Consider the following 19826-nt stretch of genomic DNA (forward strand, 5'->3'; position numbering starts at 1 on the left):
CTTGTTTGCCACCTTGTATAGTTCTAGAGGTATGATCTCATGAACTTCTACTTCTTCTCCATTCATGATACTATAGATCATGATAGCCCGGTCTATTGTAACTTCAGACCGGTTACTAGTAGGAATGATAGAGCGCTGGATGAACTCTAACCATCCTCTAGCCATAGGCTTGAGGTCAAGCCTTCTCAGTTGAACCGGCTTGCCTTTGGAGTCTCTCTTCCATTGAGCTCCTTCCACACAAATGTCCATGAAGACTTAGTCCAACCTTTGATCAAAGATGACTCTTCTAGTAAAATGGTGAGGATCTCCTTGCATCATTGGAAAATTGAATGCCAACCTCACGATTTCTAGACTGAAATCTAAGTATTTCCCTCAGACCATTGTGAGCCAATTCTTTGGGTTCGAGTTCATACTTTGATCATGGTTCTTAGTGATCCATGCATTAGCATAGAACTCTTGAACCATTAAGATTCTGACTTGTTGGATGGGGTTGGTGAGAGCTTCCCAACCTCTTCTCCGAACCTCACGTCGGATCTTCGGATATTCACTCTTTTTGAGCATGAAGGGGACCTAGGGGATCACCCTTTTCTTGGCCACAACTTCATAGAAGTGGTCTTGATGGACCTTTGAGATGAATCTCTCCATCTCCCATTACTCGGAGGTGGAAATAATTGCCTTCCTTTTCCTCTTTCTAGAGGTTTCTCCGGCCTTAGGTGCCATTAAAGGTTATGGAAAAACAAAAAGTAGAGCTTTTTCCACACCAAACTTAAAAGGTTTGCTCGTTCTCGAGCAAAAGAAGAAAGAAATGAGTAGAAGAAGAAGAAATGGAAGAGATAGAGGGGTGTGTTGAATTCGGCCAAGGGGGGTTTAAGTGTTTATGATGTGTGAAATTGAAGGTGGTAAGGAGGGGTATTTATAGGGTAAGAGAGAGAGGGAATTCGTGTAAGAGGGGGTTGGGTTTAGGTGGGAAATGTTTTAAATTTGAATGGTAAGGTAGGTGGGGTTTTATGATGGGTTTTTGGGGAATAGTGGATGGATGTGAGTGGTGAAGAGATCATGGGGAAGAGGGTAGGATTTGATAGGTGAATGGTGTTTGGGGAATAGGTATTAAGGTGATTGGTTAAGGGTATTTGGGGAAGAGTATTTTAGAGAGGTGTGAAGAGGAGAGAGAGTGAGTTAGGGTAGGTGGGGATCCTGTGGGGTCCACAGATCCTGAGGTGTCAAGGAATTCTGGTCCCTGCACCTTTCTGGCGTTTAAACGCCCTCTGTGTGCCATTTCTGGCGTTTAACACCAAGTCTGCTACCTTTTCTGGCGTTAAACGCTAGGCTGATGCCCCTTTTCTGGTGTTTAATGCCAACCAGACACCCTTTTCTGGCATTAAACGCCAGTTTGTCTGCCATTTCTGGCATCTAACACCAACCAGATAGCCAGACACCTTTTTCTGGCATTAAACGAATAGAAAGAAAAAAGGTAGGTTCTCAATCTCAGGTCGTTGTGCTCATCCTGATCTAAGGATGGCCCCATAGTAACACTTAATAGAGCTCATCCGGCTTGAGACTAAGCTTTCTACCTTTGCTATACTTCCTTTTAGGTAGCTTGGTAAGAAGAAAAGAGAATGATTCTAACTTGACTTTCTGCCCTTCTTCAAAAAGGAATTCTTTAAGAGCTAAATCAATTCATTAGAGCTCCCCGGTTGACTATGACTTCTTTGCAGCTTATGATTTTGTAATGCTCCTACCTTACTAGACTTTCTTACTTTCGGATCCAACTGATGGGAATTCTTTAAGTCTGTCTGACAATTCTGGCGTTTAACGCCCAGAATGCTGCCAGACTGGGCGTTAAACGCCCATTTTGCTATCTTTACTGGCATTTAAACGCCAGTAAGCCTGGCCTCCAGGGTGTGCTATTTTTTATGCTGTTTTTTATTTCGCTTTAATTCTTTAGCTGTTTTTGTGACTTCACATGATCATCTACCTAAAGAAAACATAACTTGACAATGGAAAACAAATGTCTATAAAAATAAATATAATTAAATAATTGTGGGTTGCCTCCCAATAAGCGCTTCTTTAACGTCAATATCTTGACAGTGAGCTCTTAGAGAGCTTCACAGAGACACAGAGCTTAATGGTGGCCTCCCAACACCAAACTTAGAAGTTGAGTGTGGGGGCTCTGTTTGACCCTGTATTGAGAGAATTGGATGAAGCTTTTCATGCTTCTTCTCCATGTTTACAAAAGAAGATCGTTGAGCCTTAAACACAAGGTAGTCCTCATTCAATTGAAGGACTAACTCTCCTCTGTCCACATCAATCACAGCCCTTGCTGTGGCTAGGAAGGGTCTTCCAAGGATGATGGATTCATCCTCATCCTTCCCAATGTCGAGGATTATGAAGTCAGTAGGGATGTACAGGCCCTTCCCTAAGACATCCTCTACAAGTCCATAAGACTATTTCATTGATTTGTTTGCCATCTCTAATGAGATTCTTGCAGCTTGTACCTCAAAGATCCCTAGTTTCTCCATTACAGAGAGTGGCATGAGGTTTATTCCTGACCTCAGGTCACACAGAGCCTTCTCAAAGGTCATAGTGCCTATGGTACAGGGTATAAAGAACTTTTCGGGATCTGATTTCCTCTGAGGTAATTTCTGTTGAACCAAGGCATTCAGTTCATTGATGAGCAATGGAGGTTCATCCTCCCAAGTCTCATTACCAAATAACTTGGCATTTAGCTTCATGATTGCTCCTAGATACTGAGCAACTTGGTCTTCAACAGTATCTTCATCCTCTTCAGAGGAAGAATACTCATCACAGCTCATGAATGGCAACAGTAAGTTCAGTGGAATCTCTATAGCCTCTGTATGAGCCTCAGATTCCTTTGGTTCCTCAGTAGGGAACTCCTTAATGGTTAGTGGACGTCCAGCAAGGTCTCCCTCATTGGAAATCATTGCCTTTTTACTCTCTCCAGGTTCAACGACTTTGGCTATGGTTATGGCCTTGCACTCTCTTTTGGGATTCTCTTCTGTTTTGCTTGGGAGAGTACTAGGAGGAGTTTCAGTAACTCTTTTACTCAGCTGACCCACTTGTGCCTCCAAATTTCTGATGGAGGACCTTGTTTCAGTCATGAAACTGAGAGTGGTCTTAGATAGATCAGAGACTATGGTTGCTAAGTCAGAGAGGCTCTGCTTAGAATTCTCTGTCTATTGTTCAGAAGATGATGGAAAAGGCTTGCTATTGCCAAACCTATTTCTCCCACCATTATTATTATTAAAGCCTTGTTGAGGTTTCTGTTGATCCTTCCATGAGAAATTTGGATGATTTCTCCATGAAGGATTATAGGTGTTTCGATAGGATTCTCCCATGTAATTCATCTCTTCCATTGTAGGATTCTCAGGGTCGTAAGCTTCTTCTTCAGAGGAGGCTTCTTTAGTACTGCCGGATGCAGCTTACATTCCAGTTAGATTCTGAGAAATCATATTGATTTGCTGAGTCAATATTTTATTCTGAGCCAATATGGCATTCAGAGTATCTATCTCAAGAACTCCTTTCTTCTGAGTCGTCCCATTATTCATAGGATTTCTTTCAGAAGTATATATGAACTGGTTATTTGTAACCATTTCAATGAGTTCCTTGGCTTCTGCAGGTGTTTTCTTCAAATGAAGAGATCCACCAGCAGAGTGGTCCAATGACATCTTGGACAATTCAGACAGACCATCATAGAATATACATAAGATGCTCCATTCTGAAAGTATGTCAGAAGGACACCTTCTGATCAATTGCTTGTATCTTTTCCAAGCTTCATAGAGGGATTCACCTTCCTTCTGTTTGAAGGTTTGGACTTCCATTCTAAGCTTGCTCAACTTTTGAGGTGGAAAGAATTTGGCCAAGAAAGCATTGACCAACTTTTCCCAAGAGTTCAGGCTTTCTTTAGGTTGTGAGTCCAACCATATCCTAGCTCTGTGTCTTACAACAAAAGGGAAAGCATAAGTCTGTAGACCTCGGGATTAACCCCATTGGTCTTAATGGTGTCACAGATTTGCATCAATTCAGCTAAGAACTGATGAGGATCTTCTAATGGAAGTCCATGAAACTTGCAATTCTATTGCATTAGAGAAACTAATTGAGGCTTAAGCTCAAAGTTGTTTCCTCCAATTGCAGGAATTGAGATGCTTCTTCCATAGAAGTTGGAAGTTGGTGTAGTAAAGTCACCAAGAACCTTCCTTGCATCTCTACCATTGTTGTTGGGTTTGGCTGCCATGTGTACTTATTTTTCAAAAATTTCTGTAAGGTCCTCTCCGGAGTGTTGTGCTTTAGCTTCTCTTAGCTTCCTCTTCAGAGTCCTTTCAGGTTCAGGATCAACTTCAACAAGATTGTCTTTATCCCTGTTCCGGCTCATATGAAAAAGAAGAGAACAGAAAAGAAGAGGAATCCTCTATGTCACAGTATAGAAATTCCTTTATGTGAGTATAAGAATAGAAGAATAGAAGAATGAGGTAGAGCGAGAATGAGAAGAATTCGAACACAGAGAGAGGAAGAGGGTTCGAATTATGAGTAGAAGAGAAGTATTAGCAAATAAATAAAATAAATAAATAGAAAGAGATGAGAGAGAGAGAGAGTATTTGAATATTACTTAAAAGGAAAGAAAAATGTTTTTGTTTTTATTTTAATTATAAGTTAGAATTCGAATTTTAAGAAAAGAAATAGAAGCGAATTGAAAACTAAATAAATTAATTAATTAAAAAGATTTTTGAAAAAATTATTAGTTAGTTTTGAAATTAATGAGAGAGAAAAGTAGTTAGCTGGTTTTGAAAAAGATAAGAAATAGTAAACTTTTTTTTTAAAATTAAAACAAATAAATCAAGTAATTAGTTGAAAAGGTTTGAACGTCAAATTTTTTAAAAGGTAAGAAGTTAGAAAAAGATTTTGAAATTAAATTTTGAAAAAGATATGATTGAAATTTATTTTTGAAAAATAATTAAAAAAGAAATTAAAAAGATTTGATTTTTTAGAATTAAAGTTGATGACTTGACTAACAAGAAACAAAAAGATATGATTCTAGAATTTAAAAATTGAACCTTTCTTAATAGGAAAGTAACAAATTTGAAATTTTTGAATCAAAACGTTAATTGCTAGTAAAGTTTTCGAAAATATGAAATAAAAATTAAGAAAAAGATTTTGAAAATTTATTTAAGAAATTTGAAAATATTAAGAAGAAAAATAAAAAAGATTTGATTTTTGAAAAAGATTTGAAAAGATAAGATTTTTAAATTGAAATTTTGACTTGATTAACAAGAAACAACCAAATTTTAAAATTTTGACTAAGTCAACTCAAAATTTTGAAAATTATAAGAATAAGGGAAAGATATTTTTTTTTATTTTTGAACTTTTAATAAGGAGAGAGAAAAACAACAAAATGAAACAAAACATAAAAATTTAAGATCAAAACAATTAATGCATTAAAGAACACTTTGAATGTCAAGATGAACACCAAGAACACTTTGAAGATCATGATGAATGATGGGAGGGCGTAAGTCGGCCAATTAAGAAATCAATATAGGAAATACGTTGCGAGTATAGCTCTTAACCAGCAAAAATCCGCATCATCAATTTAGAAAGGTTGTTACAAAAGTTTAGAATAAAAATACTGGGAGTATGAGTCCCAGGTCGTCTCCTAACGAGTTGACAAAAGGGTGCTAATTTATTAATCAGGAGTTTTCTGGGCAATTTTGAGTTTGGGCAATGGGCAAATAAATAATTGTAAATTAAAGCAGTAAAAATTAAAAGAGATTTATAATATTCAAAATAGAAGTTCTTGACTGGGGGAATGATTAATTGGAAGTTCTATCCTTGTCGGAATTCTCTTAAGTGTAGTATAAAGAGGTTGTTGTTTTCACTTAGTTAACCCTTACTAAATAAAGGAAAGTCAAGTGATTGAGCTAACTCTTATTCGCAAATCCTAGTCCTCTCCCTTGGGAAGGTCTAGTATTAGTAAATACAGAATTAGCCAACAACTTCCAATTTAACTAATCACTTGAGCATTCCAACTCAAGTGTCTCTTCTTAATCAACCCCCATGTCAAGTTGGGAGTCTACTCCATCAACATGGATACCATCTTCGTTATTGGGAGTAGGGAATAGAAAAGAGACATAATAATTTAAATAAAATAGGAATTCAAAATTAATTAAAAGTAAAAGTAATCCTTTGCATTAATAAATTCTAAAAATAATCCAATTGTAACTCTAAACAAGAATTAAGAATATGGAATAATAAAAGAGTAAGAAAACAAACTAGAATAGTATCTTCAATGGAGGTGATGACTCTTCAGTATCCAAAGCAAAAGCATAAAACTATAAATATGTGAATGTAAAGAAAACCTAGAGGAAGAGTAATTTTCTCTCTAGATTCAGATCTAAAAACTAAAACTATGCTAATGAGAATGTGTGTTGAGTCTCTGCACGTTCCCTGGCTCTGGGTTTGTGTTTCTGGGCCGGAAATTGGGTCAAAACTCGGCCCAAAATCGCCCCCAGCATTTTCTGTTAATTCTGCAGATTGCGCATGTCACGCGTATGGTCAGTCACGCGTGCGCGTCGCTGGTCGTTTTAGCGTGTCACGCGTACGTGTCATCCACGCGCACGCGTCTTCGTGCAAACTCCAATCCATGCGTACGCATCGGGCACGCGCACACGTCGCTGCAAATTTCTCCATATCGCGCGCTCGCGTGAGCCATGCGTGCGCGTCGATGCTTGCTGGTTATCTCCTTGGTTTCTTGTGTTCCTTTCATTTTTGTAAGCTTCCTCTCCATTCTCTAAGCCATTCCTGCCCTATAAAGCCTGAAACACTTAACACACAGATCACGGCATCGAATGGTATAAAGGAGAATTAAAATACATAAATTAAAGATCTCTAGGAAGCAAGTTTTCAACTATAGAACAAAACTAGGAAGGGATTGTAAAATCATGTAAATTATATGAATAAGTGGGTAAGGACTTGATAAAAACCACTCAATTGAATACAAGATAAACCATAAAATAGTAGTTTATCAACCTCCCCACACTTAAACATTAGCATGTCCTCGTGCTTAGCTTAAGGAGATCAAAAGACTAAATAAGGGAAAGTAAGACTCATGAAATGCAACCTATGTATGAATGCAACTACATGCTAAGATGATTTTGCCTACTTGGTTAAAAGCAAAAAAGTTCTTCAAGACAAACATAAATCAAACATCACTAATTAAAATCATACAATAAAGACAAGTGGACTTGTAAGAAGACAGCTTAGTGAAAGCAGGGAACATAGAATCAAGCATTGAACCCTCACTGATAGTATATGTGCACTCCAATCACTCAAGTGTATAGGGTAATCACTCTACTCTTCTCTAGTCATGCTTTCTAAACCTTGTTCTTCACCTAACCAATCAACAAGTATTTAATGTACCAATACAAACATCATGAAGTCGTTTCAAGGTTATAATGGGGCCAAGGTAAAGGTGAGGGTATATATATGGCTAAGTGAGCTATAAATTGAATCTTTGATTAACCTAAGCTCTTTACCTATACATAAACTCTATATACTTTTTAAATTCATGCCTAGCTATCCAAAATTCCCACTTTTGCATTACATACTCATACATCAAGTGTTCTTTTAATTTGTATCACATATGCATTGATCTTTTCATTAACTTAACTTAGCATTGGGGTAATTTTTTCCCCTTATTTATTTACTTATTTATTGAATATTTTTGGATTTTTTTATAAGTAAAAATAAACATAACTTATCAATGCACATGGATTTTTAATTTTCTGGTCTTACATGAGTAGGAACCCAAATTCTCAATATCTAAATGAAATAGAAACATAAGACATTCCCTATTAACCCATGTTCCCACAGTTTTCCCACACTTGATTGATACACAATCTGTATCTTAAACTAACCAAAGATTCAATTGGGGTATTTAATTTGTTTTTCTTCGTAAGGCTAGTGATGTGGTAAAATATAGAATAAATGGGGATTAAAAGTCTCAAAGTGGCTAACAAAGGTGAATAGAAGGGTAGGCTTTTTGACCATGTAATTAAGCTCAAATCTCATAGGTTGTGTGTTCTAACTTTAAACCATGTTCCAATTTACAGTCTTCAAACAAGTTTTAACACAAAGGTTTTGATTTAAATTAGTGAAATTTTTCAAAATAGGGTCTTAAAAAGAAACTTATTATTTTTTCAACCAAATAGAACATGCATACAAATACCTATTACTATGCAATCAATCCTATTCTAAACAAAAGAAAAATAAATAATTTACTGGTGTTAAGAAAGAGAAATTACCTCCGGAAGTCAGGTACTGACCGACCTCCCAACACTTAAAACTTGGCACCGTCCTCGGTGCCATCAGTCAGGAACAAAGGGGGGCTGGTAGCAGCATCTCCACAATCGGGACCGTCATGGCTCCCTGTGCTGGTAAATGAAGTAGAGTCCGGGGTGTCTGGGTCTTCTTCAGGTGGGTGGTTACCAACAAGTAGCTCTTTGAGGTATGTAAATCGGCGCTTGTTATGGTGCTCTCTTTGCTTTCCCTACTGCTCAAGCCAGTCTAACCTCTCAAGTATCTGAAGGAGAAGTTGATTTATTTAAGGTTCTTGTGATGTGGAATTAGAAGGAATATCTCCATCCGGTTCTGCAGGCCGGCTAGTAGTGGTTGCTGGAGGTCTGATATACTCCCCGTTAGGGACGTACTGATCATCCCGTGGAATCATGGCCTTGGTGTCCCCAGCTCTGTAGGAGACTCCGGCTGCTGAAACTAGATCTGAAACCAAGGTGGGAAAGGGTAGGTTGCCCGCAATCTGTACGTGTCCCATAGCATGCTGAAGGTGTCTTGGTAAATTGAGAGGCTGGTCTGTAAGGATACACCAGAGAAGAATAGCCATGTCTGTAGTGAAAGAGGACTCGTAAGTGCTCGAAAAGACGTAATGGGACATAATCTGTGCCCATACTTGAGGCTCCAAGGTGAGTGCTGAAGCCAATATGCCCTTAGGTTGGGATCGATGGTATCCATAGATCCATCTGCTGCCAGGTTGTGCTATAATTCTGAGGACGGTGTCCCAATTAAATTGGTATGTCTGGCGCTTGAAAGAGGCTTCTTGGTATACGTCCAATCCTTCTTGAGCAGGGGGAAGATCTAGAGCTCACTGAATGGCCTCTTCAGTTATGAGAACTTACTTCTGACGGACATAGATAGACTACATGGTTGGCATATGTTGGAGTAGAATTCAACTACCTATGAAAGGTTAACCTGCCGTGGCTGTCTCCATAAGAATCCCCATTGTCTCTGTTCAATGTGGGGCTCAACAAATTCAACAATGTGGGTCGGGAGGATGAGTAGGTACTTATTGTTATAGTTCTGCTCAGCCAAGATGGGGAACATCTGCTCACAGTAGCAGTTAGTGAACCGCGCAGTGTCCTTTGCTGGGAAGGCTTTTTTCTTTTTCATCGACCTTGATAATCCTTTTGACTCGCTTTGTTGAGGGTTTTACTGATGTTGAGGATGGTTCCGCAGCTAGTGCTCTTTTTGTTCCTTTCCTTGCCAGTGGTTTGGGAGTAGCTTTCTCTTTACCCTTCTTGGTGGCCATCCTAAAAAGGGAAAAGGAAAGTAACATGTAAAGCTAAGGGTTTGGCAAGGAAGAGGACGGTACAAGTGATAATCAATGCCAAGGTAAAGAAGGATGACTTTTATCACATGGTCGCGACTACATGTGACCAGTTCATCCATGGAAATATAGCAAGTGTATATGTTGGCAAGATGCAAGATGTTTATTAGCATGCCGGCAAAGGCATGAGTAGCATAGATCAAGCATTAATTGCCCAAATTGATTATCAAATGTTCCATACTAACAATCTATTTTATTGACAATTATATTCAATCAATAAAATATTAAAAGGGGTTTTGTGAAAAATAGGCATTAGAGTAGAAGAATAGAATAATTTAAAAATGTACAATGCCATACGGGCTTTTTCACAAACTCTTAGCATGCATGGTAAATAAGTTATTGAATGTATTAGATTTGAACATGCAAACAACCCAAAAATAATTATTGATAATTGTCAAACAACTCCTTAATAATCCACAAGCAAAATATAAAAGAAAACAATCACCCAATTAAATTTCTAACACCAAGTAAAATAATGTAAAAAGAAAAATAAAGATAAAATAACATAGATAATGAAATTAAAAAGAAAAAGAAGAAGAAAACATAAATAAAAGTAATAATGGAAAAGAAAAAAGGGAAAAAAGAAAAGAACCTTGATGAAGAAGATGAAGAAGGGGGCATAAAGTAGTAGAAAGTAAGAAAGAATAAAGAAGAAAGAAGGAAGAAGAAAGAAATAAGAAAGGAGAAGAAAGAATTAGGATTGGGGGAGAAAAGATAAGAATTCTGGCGCAGATCTAGTTAAACTGTGCGTCGCATGCGACGCGGACGCGTGTATCACGCATTCGCGTGGGTTGTGCTATTTTCAAGTGACGCGTACGCGTGGATGACGCGTACGTGTGAAATGAATTGTGCTATTGGCACGAGAGCAGCCTCGCGTACGCACAACTCTCTGTTCAATTCGTACATTTGCCAAAAATTCAACCGACGTATAAGCGTGAGGGACGCGCACACGTGGATGGCCTGGAGGGTAGAATGATGCGTTTGCATCAGGGATGCGCATGCGTGATGTTGCTTGTGCTACTAGCACCATTCCAGCATCAAGGCATCACAACTCTCTGCCCAAACCTTGTTTACGCCGATTTTTCAGGGTCACGCGTACGCGTGGGCGACGCGCACGCGTGGAAGGCTGATTTTGCAAGCGACGCGGACGCGTCAAGGAAGCGTTCGCGTGGGCGTATTTGTGCCTAAAGCACGCCTCCAGCCATGCTCCCGCGCAACTCTCTGTTTCATTCTTCTTTTTCAAGCATGCACTTATGACGTGTACGCGTCAGCGACGCTTGCGCGTCGTTTGCAATTTTTTTTATGCAGAATGCAAAATGAAGATGCTGATGCAGATGTTATGAATGATACTAATAAACATAAAGTAGAATAAAATAAAATAAAACTAAGACTGAAAGGGAATGATCATACCATGGTGGGTTGTCTCCCACCTAGCACTTTGCTTTTACGTCCTTAAGTTGGATGGTCTTTAGGCTCATTTTTCTTCTGTTGGTGGGTTCTCCAAGAGGAAGACCTTTAGCTCTTTGTGATCCTTCATCTTCTCACCATGATAAAGCTTTAGGCGATGTCCATCGACCTTGATGAATTTGGAGCTAGAAGAATGACGCAGGTGAAAGACTCCGTATGGCTCTGCTTTTTCTACTCTGTAGGGACCTTCCCATCTTGATCTCAGCTTGCCTGGCATGAGACTCAACCTGGAGTTGTAAAGGAGAACCAACTCCCCTGGTATGAACTCTCTCCTTTTTATGTGGTTGTCATAGACAGCCTTCATCTTCTCTTTGTATCGCCTGGAGTTGTCATATGCTTCTAGACGAAGGTTCTCTAATTCTGCTAGTTGCAGCTTCCTTTCAGCACCAGCTTCCTCAAATCCCATGTTGCATTCCCTTACAGCCCAGAAAGCCTTGTGTTCCACCTCTATTGGAAGGTGGCAAGCCTTTCCGTACACTAAGCGGAAGGAGCTCATCCCAATGGGTGTCTTGTACGCTGTCCGATACGCCCAGAGCGCATCAACAAGTCTGGTGCTCCAGTCCATCCTATGAGGCTTTACTATCTTCTTCAGAATGCGCTTTATTTCTCTATTAGATAATTCTGCTTGCCCATTGGTCTGGGAATGGTATGCTGTTGCTACTTTGTGAACAATCCCATGCTTCTTCAGTAATCCTGCTAATCTCCTGTTACAGAAGTGAGTGCCTTGATCACTCACGATTGCTCGTGGTGATCCAAAGCAACAGATAATATGGTTTCTAACAAAGGAAAAAATAGTGTTAGCATCATCAGTATGGGTAGGAATTGCTTCCACCCATTTAGAGACATAATCTACAGCTAACAGTATATAAAGGTAACCACTAGAGTTTCGAAATGGACCCATGAAGTCAATGCCCCAAACATAAAAAATTTCACAGAAAAGTATAATATGTTAAGGCATCTCATCCCTCTTGGATATATTACCAAACCTTTGGCATGTGGAACAAGATTTACAAAAGGCAGCAGCATCTTTAAAAATAGTAGGTGGTGTGCGAAATCGTGATCATTCCATTCCTTGGTAACGGCGCTAAAAACTCAATACGCACGTTCATGATCTTATATCTGTTTCACAACTTCGTACAACTAACCAGCAAGTGCACTAGGTCGTCCAAGCAATAAACCTTACGTGAGTAAGGGTCGATCCCACGGAGATTGTCGGTATGAAGCAAGCTATGGTCATCTTGTAAATCTCAGTCAGGCGGATATCAAATGGTTATGGAGTTTTCGAATAATAATAATAAATAAACAAAAAATAAAGATAGAAATACTTATGTAAATCATTGGTGAGAATTTCAGATAAGCGTATAGAGATGCTTTCTTTCCTCTGAACCTCTGCTTTCCTGCTGTCTTCATCCAATCATTCCTACTCCTTTCCATGGCAAGCTTTCTGTAAGGCATCACCGTTGTCAATGGCTACATCCCATCCTCTCTGTGAAAAAGGTCCAAATGCTCTGTCACGGCACGGCTAATCATCTAGAGGTTCTCGATCATACTAGAATAGGATTCACCCTCCTTTTGCGTCTGTCACTACGCCCAGCACTCGCGAGTTTGAAGTTCATCACAGCCATCCCTTCCCAAATCCTACTCGGAATACCACAGACAAGGTTTAGACTTTCCAGATCTCAGGAATGGCCATCCATGGGTTCTAACTTATACCACGAAGACGCTAATAACTCGGACTCGGTCCCCTGTATTAGATATCCAAGAGATATTCATTCTAGCTTGTTTGCATGTAGAACGGAAGTGTTTGTCAGGCACGCGTTCATAAGTGAGAATGATGATGAGCGTCACATAATCATCACATTCATCATGTTCTTGGGTGCGAATGGATATTTTAGAAGCAGAATAAGTTGAATTGAATAGAAAAATAGTAGTACTTTGCATTAAATCACGAGGAACAGCAGAGCTCCACACCTTAATCTATGGTGTGTAGAAACTCTACCATTGAAAAATACATAAGTGAAAGGTTCAGACATGGCCGAATGGCCAGCCCCCATGATCTAAGAACTAAACGTCCCATGATGTCTAATACAATAGTAAAAAGTCCTATTTATACTAAACTAGTTACTAGGATTTACAGAATTGAGTAAATGATGTAGAAATCCACTTCCGGGGCACACTTGGTGTGTGCTTGGGCTGAGCTTGAAGTTTACACGTGGAGAGGTCATTTTTTTGGAGTTGAACGCCAGTTTGTAACATGTTTCTGGCGTTGAACTCCACTTTGCAACTTGTTTCTGGCATTTGACTCTAGAATGCAGCATGAAACTGGCGTTGAACGCCAGTTTACGTCATCAATCCTTATTTAAAGTATGCACTATTATATATTGCTGGAAAGCCCTGGATATCTACTTTCCCAGGCAATTGTAAGCACGCCATTTGGAGTTCTGGAGCTCCAGAAAATCCACTTTGAGTGCAGGGAGGTCAGAATCCAATAGCATCTGCAGTCCTTCTTCAACCTCTGAATCTGATTTTTGCTCAGGTCCCTCAATTTCAGCCAAAAAATACCTGAAATCACAGAAAAACACACAAACTCATAGTAAAGTCTAGAAATGTGATTCTTAATTAAAAACTAATAAAAATATACTAAAAACTAACTAAATCATACTGAAAACATACTAAAAACAATGCCAAAAAGCGTATAAATTATTCGCTCATCACAACACCAAACTTAAAATTATTCGCTCATCACAACACTCTGTTTTTGCTTTGGACCTTGACTTTAACCGCTCAGTCTCAAGTTTTCACTTGACACCTTCACGCCACAAGAACATGGTTAGGGACAGCTTGGTTTAGCCGCTTAGGCTAGGATTTTATTCCTTTAGGCCCTCCTATCCACTGATGCTCAAAGCCTTGGATCCTTTTTATTACCCTTGCCTTTTGGTTTTAAGGGCTATTGGCTTTTTGCTCTTGCCTTTTGGTTTTAAGAGCTTTTGGCTTTTTCTGCTTGCTTTTTCTTTTTCTTTCTCTTTTTTTTTTGCCATTTTTTTTTTCCTGCAAGCTTTTTGTATTCACTGCTTTTTCTTGCTTCAAGAATCATTTTTATGATTTTTCAGATTATCAAATAACATTTCTCCTTTTCATCATTCTTTCAAGAGCCAACATATTTAACATTCATAAACAACAACTTCAAAAGACATATGCACTGTTCAAGCATACATTCAGAAAACAAAAAGTGTTGCCACCACATCAAAATAATTAAACTAGTTTAAAGGATGAATTCGAAACCATGTACTTCTTGTTCTTTTGTTTTTAAAACATTTTTCATTTAAGAGAGGTGATGGATTCATATTCACTACTTTAAGGCATAGACACTTAGACACTAATGATCATGTAATAAAGACACAAACATAGATAAACATTTAACATAAGAAAACGAAAAACAAAAAATTTAAGAACAAGGGATGAGTCCACCTTAGTGATGGTAGCGTTTCCTTCTTGAGGAGCCAATGATGTCCTTGAGCTCTTCTATGTCTCTTCCTTGTCTTTGTTGCTCCTCCCTCATTGCTCTTTGATCTTCGCTAATTTCATGAAGGATGATGGAGTGATCTTGATGTTCCACCCTTAGTTGTCCCCAATAATTGTGTGGAGGAAAATGTATCCCCTGAGGTATCTCAGGGATCTCTTGATTTGCAGTCAAATGTTCTACCACTGAGCTATAGACCCTTGAGATGAATCTCTCCATCTCCTATGACTCGGAGGTGGAAGCTTTTGTCTTCCCTTTCCTCTTTCTAGAAGTTTCTCTGGCCTTAGGTGCCATCAATGGTTATGGAAAAACAAAAAAAAAAGCTATGCTTTTACCTGCCAAACTTTGAATGTTGCTCGCCCTCGAGCAAAAGAAGAAAGAATAGTAGAAGAAGAAGGAAATATGGAGAAGATGGAGGGATGTGTGTATTCGGCTATATGGGTGGGCTTGGGTGGGAAAGAGATTTTGAATTTTGAAGGTAGGTGGGGTGTATGGATGTGAGTGGTGAATGGAAAACAGAAAGGATGACTGTGAATGGAGAGAGGGAGGGTGATATAGGATTATGAGGAGGGAAGGTGAGTGGAGGTATGTGGGGATCCTGTGGGGTTCACAGATCCTGAGGTGATCTTGTGGGATCCACAGATCCTGAGGTGTCAAGGATTTACATCCCTGCACCAATTAGGCATGTAAAATGCCCTTGCATGTATTTTTGGCGTTTAGACGCCGAAGTGATGCTTGTTCTGGGCGTTCAACGCCCATATGCAGCATATTTCTGGCGTTGAACACCAGCTTCCTGCTTGTTTCTGGCGTTCAGTGCCAGCTCCATGCTTTGTTCTGGTGTTAAACACCAGCCAGATGCTCCTTACTGGCGTTTAAACGCTAGTAAGCCCTTCCTCCAGGGTGTTCTGTTTTCAATGCTATTTTTCATTCTGTTTTTGATTTTTTTGTAGTTTTTGTGACTCCACATGATCATCAACCTAATAAAACACGAAATAATAAAATAGATATAATTTAAATAACATTGGGTTGCCTCCCAACAAGCGCTTCTTTAATGTCAATAGCTTGACAGTGGGCTCTCACGGTGCCACACAGGTGATCAGGTCAATTTTGTAGACTCCCAACACCAAACTTAGAGTTTGGATGTGGGGATCTAACACCAAACTTAGAGTTTGATTGTGGGGGCTTTGTTTGACTCTGTACTAAGAGAAGCTTTTCATGCTTCCTCTCCATGGTTATAGAAGGAGGACCTTGAGTTTTAAACACAAGGTAGTCCTCATTCAGTTGAAGGACCAACTCTCCTCTGTCCACATCAATCACAGCTCTTGCTGTGGCTAGGAAGGGTCTTCCAAGGATGATGGATTCATCCTCTTCCTTCCCAGTGTCTAGGATTATGAAATCAGCAGGGATGTAAAGGCCTTCAACCTTTACTAACACGTCCTCTACTTGACCATAAGCCTATTTTCTTGAGTTGTCTGCCATCTCTAATGAGATTCTGGTAGCTTGCACCTCAAAGATTCCCAGTTTCTCCATTACAGAGAGGGGCATGAGGTTTATCCCTGACCCAAGGTCACATAGAGCCTTTTCAAAGGTCATGGTGCCTATGGTACAAGGTATTAAGAACTTTCCAGGATCCTGTTTCTTCTGAGGCAATCTCAGTTGATCCAGATCACTCAGTTCATTGGTGAGCAAGGGAGGTTCATCTTCCCAAGTCTCATTACCAAATAATTTGGCATTCAGCTTCATGATTGCACCAAGGTACTTGGCAACTTGCTCTTCAGTGACATCTTCATTCTCTTCAGAAGAAGAATACTCATCAGAGCTCATGAATGGCATAAGGGGGTTCATTGGAATCTCTATGGTCTCAAGATGAGCCTCAGATTCCTTTGGTTCCTTAGAGGGGTACTCCTTGTTGATCACTGGACGTCCAGGAGGTCTTCCTCACTGGGATTCACGTCCTCCTCCTCTTTTGTGGTTTCAGCCATGATGGTCATGTCAATGGCCTTGCACTCTCCTTTTGGATTTTCTTCTGTATTGCTTGGGAGAGTACTAAGAGGGGTTTCAGTGATCCTTTTACTCAGCTGGCCCACTTGTGCTTCCAGATTTCTAATGGAGGATCTTGTTTCATTCATAAAACTTAAAGTGGCCTTAGATAGATCAGAGGCTATATTTGCCAAGCTAGATGGATTCTGCTCAGAACTCTCTGTCTTTTGCTGAGTGGATGATGGAAAAGGCTTGCTATTGCTAAACCTATTTCTTTCACCATTATTAAAGCCTTGTTGAGGCTTTTGTTGATCCTTCCATGAGAGATTTGGGTGATTTCTCCATGACGGATTATAGGTGTTTCCATAGGGTTCACCCATGTAATTCACCTCTGCTATTGCAGGATTCTCAGGATCATAAGCTTCTTCCTCAGAAGATGCCTCTTGAGTATTGTTGGATGCAGCTTGCATTCTATTCAGACTCTGAGAAATCATATTGACTTGCTGAGTCAATATTTTATTTTGAGCCAATATGGCATTCAGAGTATCAATTTCAAGAACTCCCTTCTTCTGAGGCATCCCATTACTCACAAGATTCCTCTCAGAAGTGTACATGAACTGGTTATTAGCAACCATGTCAATGAGTTCTTGAGCTTCTGCAGGCATTTTCTTTAGGTGAATGGATCCACCTGAAGAAGTATCCAATGACATCTTAGCTAATTCAGACAGACCATTATAGAATATATCCAGGATGGTCCATTCTGAAAGCATGTCAGAAGGACGCTTTTTGGTCAGTTGCTTATATCTCTCCCAAGCTTCATAGAGGGATTCACCTTCTTTCTGTCTGAAGGTTTGAACATCCACTCTAAGCTTACTCAGCTTTTGAGGAGGAAAGAACTTGGCTAAGAAAGCCGTGACCAGCTTATCCCAAGAGTTCAGGCTAACTTTGGGTTGAGAGTCCAACCATACTCTAGCTCTGTCTCTTACAGCAAAGGGAAAAAGCATAAGCCTGTAGACCTCGGGATCAACCCCATTGGTCTTAACAGTATCACAGATCTGCAAGAATTCAGTTAAGAACTGAAAAGGATCTTCAGATGGAAGTCCATGAAACTTGCAGTTCTGCTGCATCAGAGAAACCAATTGAGGTTTCAGCTCAAAATTGTTTGCTCCAATGGTAGGAATGGAGATGCTTCTTCCATGTAAATTGGAATTAGGTGCAGTAAAGTCACCAAGCATCCTCCTTGCATTATTATTATTTTCGGCTGCCATCTCCTCTTCCTGTTCGAAAATTCCTGTAAGGTTGTCTTTGGATTGTTGTATTTTAACTTCTTTTAGTTTCCTTTCAGAGTCCTTTCAGGTTAAGGATCTGCTTCAACAAGAATGTTCTTGTCCTTGCTCCTGCTCATATGACAAAGAAGGGAATAACAAAGAAAATATGGAATCCTCTATGTCACAGTATAGAGATTTCTTTGTGTGAGTAGAAGAAGAAAAGAATGTAATGTAAAGAAGAGAAGAGAAAAAAACTCGAACACGGATAGGGAGGTGGTGTTCGAATTTTTGGGTGAAAGAGAAGTGTTAGTAGATGAATAAATAAATAGAAGGAGATGAGAGGTGAGAGAATTCAAAAAATAAAAATAAAAATTTAAAGTTAAATTTCGAAAATAGTTTTTGAAAAAGGTTAGTAAGTTTTGAAAATTAAGAATGAAATAAAATTAAAATTAAAAATTGAAATAATTAGTTAATTAAAAGAATTTTGAAAAAGAGGAAGGTAATTTTCGAAAATTAGAGAGAGAAGATTAGTTAGGTGGTTTTGAAAAAGATAAGAAACAAACAAAAAAAGTCAATTAGTTAGTTGAAAAAGATTTGAAAATCAATTTTGAAAAGATAAGAAGATAAGAAGTTAGAAAAAATGTTTTAAAATCAAATTTTTGAAAAAGATATGATATGAAAAGATATGATTAAAAAGATATGATTTTGAAAAAGATAAGATAAAAAGATATTTTTGAAAAGATATGATTGAAATTAGTTTTGAAAAAGATTTGCTTTTTTTTTTAAATCACAATTAATGACTTGATTCACAAGAAATCACAAGATATGATTTTAGAACTTAAAGTTTGAATTTTTCCTAACAAGAAAGCAACAAACTTGAAATTTTTGAATCAAAACATTAATTGTTGATGATATTTTCGAAAATATGATATAAAATTAAGAAAAAGATTTTTGAAAAATATTTTTAGAATTTTTGAAAATAAATAAGAAAAATGAAAAAGATATGATTTTTGAAAAAGATTTTGAAAAAGATAGGATTTTTAAATTGAAAATTTGATTTGACTCATAAGAAATAACTAAATTAAAAAATTTTTGAAAAAGTTAACTCAAATTTTCGAATTTATGAGAAGAAAAAGGGGAAGATATTTTTTTGATTTTTTGAATTTTTAATGAAGAAAGAGAAAAACATGAAAAGACTCAATGCATGAAAATTTTGGATTAAAACATGTGATGCATGCAAGAACACTATGAATGTCAAGATGAACACCAAGAATACTTTGAATGTCAAGATGAACACCAAGAACTTATTTTTGAAAAATTTTTTGATGCAAAGAAAACATGCAAGACACCAAACTTAGAAATTTGCAAACTTCACACACTAACAAATTGAAAATGCATATGAAAAACAAGAAAAGACACAAAACAAGAAAATATGAAGATCAAACAAGAAGACTTACCAAAAACAACTTGAAGATCATGAAGAACACTATGAATGCATGAATTTTAAAAACTTTTTTAGAATAACAAAAATATGCAATTGACACCAAACTTAAAAATTGACTCAAGACTCAAACAAACAACATAAAATATTTTTTATTTTTATGATTTTATTAATTTTTTTGGATTTTTGTATATTTTTATTCTTTTAAAAACATATAGGGAAAAGGAAGCAATGAATTCAAAGTCCTCAATCAAGATTCCAGGAATCATACCAGGTTAGTCTAAAGCTTGATGGCCAGCCAAACTTCAGCATACCATTTTGAAACTTTAGAATTCACTCTTAAAAATTTTGAATAATTTTCGAAAACAAAAGGAAAATAAAATTTTTTTTGAAAGATTTTTGAAAACAAATTTTTTTTTTTGAAAATAAAACGAAAAAGAAAATTACCTAATCTGAGCAACA

At 38.1% G+C, this 19826-nt stretch overlaps 1 non-coding gene across 1 annotated transcript; it reads left to right on the forward strand.

Annotated features, from left to right (window-relative positions):
- The first annotated feature begins 3744 nt into the window (after positions 1-3744).
- LOC148548598 (small nucleolar RNA R71) lies at positions 3745-3848 on the forward strand. Its single transcript, XR_015898187.1, has one exon. It is a non-coding gene; the product is annotated as a small nucleolar RNA R71 (small nucleolar RNA).
- The last annotated feature ends 15978 nt before the right edge of the window (positions 3849-19826 follow it).

Source organism: Arachis ipaensis, chromosome B8 (assembly GCF_059453495.1).
Source record: "Arachis ipaensis isolate K30076 ecotype BB chromosome B8, ASM5945349v1, whole genome shotgun sequence".
In the NCBI taxonomy this organism is placed as follows: domain Eukaryota; kingdom Viridiplantae; phylum Streptophyta; class Magnoliopsida; order Fabales; family Fabaceae; genus Arachis; species Arachis ipaensis.